The sequence below is a fragment of the Bos javanicus genome, chromosome 23, assembly GCF_032452875.1.
Source record: "Bos javanicus breed banteng chromosome 23, ARS-OSU_banteng_1.0, whole genome shotgun sequence".
Classification (NCBI taxonomy): domain Eukaryota; kingdom Metazoa; phylum Chordata; class Mammalia; order Artiodactyla; family Bovidae; genus Bos; species Bos javanicus.
Genome location: NC_083890.1, coordinates 38,980,323 through 38,986,467, shown reverse-complemented (window position 1 = coordinate 38,986,467; position 6,145 = coordinate 38,980,323).

Genomic DNA, 6,145 nt, shown 5'->3' with positions numbered 1-6,145 from the left:
TTGTTTTGGCCATATAGTTCAACCACTTACCATTTAGACTATACTACTTTCTGAAAAAAAAAAAAAATAGCCTTTCAATGACAAAGTACACATTAGACATCAACCTTAGAGAATTACTGTGACATCCATTTGGCTAAAGTAGCTGAGAACCGTAATTATTTTTATGAACGATTAAAGCATTTTACATGTTTCTAGACATTTCTTTAATAATGTTTAGCACTGCTGGGTTGAAAATGTGTCATTTTCATTACTTCTCTGAGACTGTTTCTGCATCCAACTCTTTATTTCTGCTACCTTGGTTTCATTTCTATCATCTTTCAAAGAGCTGCCTGTCTGAAAATATGGTTAGGTTATTTGAATTACTATGAATTAACTCCAAAGAATGGGAAAGACTAGAGATCTCTTCAAGAAAATTAGAGATACCAGGGAACATTTTATGCAAAGATGGGCTCAATAAAGGACAGAAATGGTATGGACCTAACAGAAACAGAAGATATTAAGGAGAGGTGGCAAGAAAACACAGAAGAACTATGCAAAAAAGATCTTCACGACCCAGATAATCATGATGGTGTGATCACTCACCTAAGAGCCAGATATCCTGGAATGTGAAGTCAAGCGGGCCTTAGGAAGCATCGCTACGAACAAAGGTAGTGTATTGAGGTCCTTTAATGGACCGGAACCTGGTGGTCTAGAGTCAACTGATAAGAAAGTAAAGGAGAGAGAAAGAGGCTGATATTCCTTGGTTTACCCAGAAAGCCAAAAAGCCCCTGCATGGGACTTGCTCTGTTCACAAAGGCCTCAGGCACCCTCTCGATGGGGTGAAGGCACAGAGTGCCTTCTCAAGAGGGTCTTAGAAGCCTGGGCAGGAAAGTGAACTCAGAGAGCCTCTGCGCTCCAGGGGATCAGCTTGAAAAAGAGAGAGAGAGAGAGAAAGCAAGACACAGGGACCAAAGCTCTGATGGAGCAGAGGTGTTTTACTCAACACTGTGTAGGTATTTATACTGTCCTACAAGATAGCTATTTTCAGCAGAGATAAAATCAAAACTTACAAGGAAACATGAGATCATCCATATGAAAGAGAGAGGGTTGTAAATAATCACTTTTACCATATGGTTCATAAAAAGGAAAAGGGTACTTATCACTGTATAGAAAAACTAACGAAGGAAATGTCTGGATTCCTCAGCCCCTGGGAGAGGCTTGCCTCTCCTCTTAATTCCTGAATATTTAGGAATTAGTAAGGAACAGAGAAATTTTGACAGATCCAAAACAGCACACAGGAAGCCTCCTGTTAAATGTTTCCTGACAATAGTGGAGGTGATGGGATTCCAGTTGAGCTATTTCAAATCCTGAAAGATGATGCTGTAAAAGTGCCGCACTCAATATGCCAGCAAATTTGGAAAACTCAGCAGTGGACACAGGACTGGAAAAGGTCAGTTTTCATTCCAATCCCAAAGAAAGGCAATGCCAAAGAATGCTCAAACTACCACACAATTGCACTCATCTCACATGCTAGTAAAGTAATGCTCAAAATTCTGCAAGCCAGGCTTCAGCAATATGTGAACTGTGAACTTCCAGATGTTCAAGCTGGATTTAGAAAAGGCAGAAGAACCAGAGATCAAATTGCCAACATCTGCTGGATCATGGAAAAAGCAAGAGAGTTCCAGAAAAACATCTATTTCTGCTTTATTGACTATGCCAAAGCCTTTGACTGTGTGGATCACTATAAACTGTAGAAAATTCTGAAAGAGATGGGAATACCAGACCACCTGATCTGCCTCTTGAGAAATCTGTATGCAGGTCAGGAAGCAACAGAACTGGACATGGAACAACAGACTAGTTCCAAATAGGAAAAGGAGTACGTCAAGGCTATATATTGTCACCCTGCTTATTTAACTTTTATGCAGAGTACATCATGAGAAACGCTGGGCTGGATGAAGCACAAGCTGGAATCAAGATTGCCGGGAGAAATCTCAATAACCTCAGATATGCAGATGACACCACCCTTATGGCAGAAAGTGAAGAGGAACTTCACTTTAAAAGCCTCTTGATGAAAGTGAAAGAGGAGAGTGAAAAAGTTGGTTTAAAGCTGAACATTCAGAAAACGAAGATCATGGCTTCTGGCCCCATCACTTCATGGCAAATAGATGGGAAACAGTGGCAGACTTTATTTCTTTGGGTTCCAAAATCACTGAAGATGGTGACTGCAGCCATGGAATTAAAAGATGCTTACTCCTTGGAAGGAAAGTTATGACCAACCTAGATAGCATATTCAAAAGCAGAGACATTACTTTGCCAACAAAGGTCCGTCTAGTCAAGGCTATGGTTTTTCCAGTGGTCATGTATGGATGTGAGAGTTGGACTATAAAGAAAGCTGAGTACTGAAGAATTGATGCTTTTGAACTGTGGTGTTGGAGAAGACTCTTGAGAGTCCCTTGGACTGCAAGGCGATCCAACCAGTCCATCCTAAAGGAGATCAGTCCTGGGTGTTCATTGGAAGGACTGATGTTGAAGCTGAAACTCCAATTCTTTGGCCATCTGATGCAAAGAACTGACTCATTGGAAAAGACCCTGATGTTGAGAAAGATTGAAGGTGGGAGGAGAAGGGGACAACACAGGATGGGATGGTTGGATGGCATCACTAACTCAATGGAAATGAGTTTGAGTGAACTCCTGGAGTTGGTGATGGACAGGGAGTCCTGGCGTGCTACAGTCCCTGGGTTTGCAAAGAGTCGGACAGAACTGAATGACTGAACTGAACTCCAAAGAAAGCTTATAGAATTTCAGAGATCTGTAAGAAATGTGAGGATCTATTTGTTTAATTTTAACTTAAAATTTATTAGAGAATGATTTCCCAGGGTTTATCAACTTACTCTGTTGGTTTGACATGTAGTTGAAAGTAGTTACCCCTATGATTCCCAAAGAACACCATCTCTTTTCTATGTTCATCTCTAAGATATTTTTGGAGAAGACCATCTATGTGCTAAATCTAAATGCATCTATACACCTACTTTAGTTTTAGTTTGTTTTGTTTTTCTCCAGCAAAGGCAGAAGTCTAAAACTCAAACTGATTAGAAGTGATTTGAAACCTGAGGTAGCAATTTGATTAAACTGAACATTACTTGTACTCAAACATGACTCCAAGGATTTAAAATCCTTTTGAACTGGCAAGTGTTCTTTAAGCAGCTATGTGGAGAGAGGCCATCACTTTGCACTGAGTAAGCAAATCAATGGAGAATATAGAGAGAGCATAATGATGCTGCCTGCCTTGGTGCGTTGATGGCATTTGCTGCTTGTCCTAGGATGCATTTCTCATCACTCCTGTCCTCTGTAGCGTCAGGGAAGAGCAGGTGTTAAGCATTTGCCTGTCACCCTGGCAGTCACCCAGGCTGTGCTTGGTCAATAGTAAGCACAGAAAGGACCCTGTGGGAGGCGAAGAGAGAAAAGAACCTAGTTATTTGTATTCCTTCTTCTTTGCTTTGGGCAGGTTCTTGGGGGTGACTTCATTTTATGGAGTACCAAATCATTAGCTCCTACCAGACATATCTGCTATGATTCTACTTTTCATAAAGCGATGCTGACCTGTGGGTTCAGAGAACACCATCTCCTCTCTTTGTCTCTCCAGCCTAGGAATGGAAGTGGTTCCTGCCATCAGAATCTCTTGGGTTACCTGACTGTCTCTTGTTTGATATACTTGTAGAACCACCACATGTATAACCACGTCCCTGAGTGTAGATATCTGAACTTAGTTTTGTTTTTCTGGTTAAACCTTAACCTCTACACCTCTATATACATAACGTTCATCATTAGCACTAGTAATATGTTTAGGGTTATTTTAGTGCCTTGTAATGACAACCTAGAGGAGTACTGGGAAAACTGCAACAAATCTAACTATTGTCATGATATTGAACTATAATTAATTATTGAGGATTTGCTATCATGTATTTTTGAGTGAATAGAAGAAAATGTATCTTGCCGAAAGGATTTTTAAAATTTCCATTATAACCACATGGTAACCTACCTGACTTCAGGCTCTACTACATAGCCACAGTTATCAAGACAGTATGGTACTGGCACAAAGACAGAAATATTGATCAATGGAATAAAATAGAAAGCCCAGAGATAAATCCACGCACATATGGACACCTTATCTTTGACAAAGGAGGCAAGAATATACAATGGATTAAAGACAATCTCTTTAACAAGTGGTGCTGGGAAATCTGGTCAACCACTTGTAAAAGAATGAAACTAGACCACTTTCTAACACCATACACAAAAATAAACTCAAAATGGATTAAAGATCTAAACGTAAGACCAGAAACTATAAAACTCCTAGAGGAGAACATAGGCAAAACACTCTCCGACATACATCACAGCAGGATCCTCTATGACCCACCTCCCAGAATATTGGAAATAAAAGCAAAAATAAACAAATGGGACCTAATTAACCTTAAAAGCTTCTGCACATCAAAGGAAACTATTAGCAAGGTGAAAAGACAGTCTTCAGAATGGGAGAAAATAATAGCAAATGAAGCAACCGACAAACAACTAATCTCAAAAATATACAAGCAACTCCTACAGCTCAACTCCAGAAAAATAAACGACCCAATCAAAAAATGGGCCAAAGAACTAAATAGACATTTCTCCAAAGAAGACATACAGATGGCTACCAAACACATGAAAAGATGCTCAACATCACTCATTATCAGAGAAATGCAAATCAAAACCACTATGAGGTACCATTTCACACCAGTCAGAATGGCTGCGATCCAAAAGTCTACAAATAATAAATGCTGGAGAGGGTGTGGAGAAAAGGGAACCCTCTTACACTGTTGGTGGGAATGCAAACTAGTACAGCCACTATGGAGAACAGTGTGGAGATTCCTTAAAAAACTGGAAATAGAACTGCCTTATGATCCAGCAATCCCACTGCTGGGCATACACACTGAGGAAACCAGAAGGGAAAGACACACGTGTACCCCAATGTTCATCGCAGCACTGTTTATAATAGCCAGGACATGGAAGCAACCTAGATGTCCATCAGCAGATGAATGGATAAGAAAGCAGTGGTACATATACACAATGGAGTATTACTCAGCCATTAAAAAGAATACATTTGAATCAGTTCTAATGAGGTGGATGAAACTGGAGCCTATTATACAGAGTGAAGTAAGCCAGAAGGAAAAACATAAATACAGTATACTAACACATATATATGGAATTTAGAAAGATGGTAACAATAACTCTGTATACGAGACAGCAAAAGAGAAACTGATGTATAGAACAGTCTTGTGGACTCTGTGGGAGAGGGAGAGGGTGGGAAGATTTGGGAGAATGGCATTGAAACATGTAAAATATCATGTAAGAAACGAGTTGCCAGTCCAGGTTCGATGCACGATACTGGATGCTTGGGGCTAGTGCACTGGGACGACCCAGAGGGATGGTATGGGGAGGGAGGAGGGAGGAGGGTTCAGGATGGGGAACACATGTATACCTGTGGCAGATTCATTTTGATATTTGGCAAAACTAATACAATTATGTAAAGTTTAAAAATAAAAGAAAAGAAAAGAAAAAAAAATTAAAATAAAAAAAAAGAAGAAAATAACGTACCAGTTTTAGAGGGGTTTTTTTTGATATGTTTTTCATAATGCTCAAGGTTATTAAATCATTTAGTAAAAAATTCCATCCCTGGGACATTCCACATTGTAGTTTCCCATGAAAATCTAAATTTCGAAGGCAGCACAAATATAGACACCCATCAAATGTTTTCATAGCATGAAATTTCTAAACAGATTTGAACCAGTACATAAAAGCCTCATCTACATTGAAAAAAATTAATGTGTGGTATATTTTGTGTATTTGTACCAAGGGCCAAAGATGGTCAAAATTACTTTTACCTCATGACAGTTTAAATATAAGAAAACTAGTCAGAGGCTTTGTAGTTTGGCTGGACACTCCCCTCGCATTCAGCCAGGGGTACTGCTTGAGGGGAACCACTTCTAGCTCTGTCCCTAACTGTTACACAAACAAAACTAGTGTTCTTTAGACCCTGTTCCTTTTATTCCTGTTTGCACAAGTGAGTGATACATATAGCTTTCAATTTATATAGAAAAGGTCATATGTCTGAGTTCTGGCCAATGGAATGTGG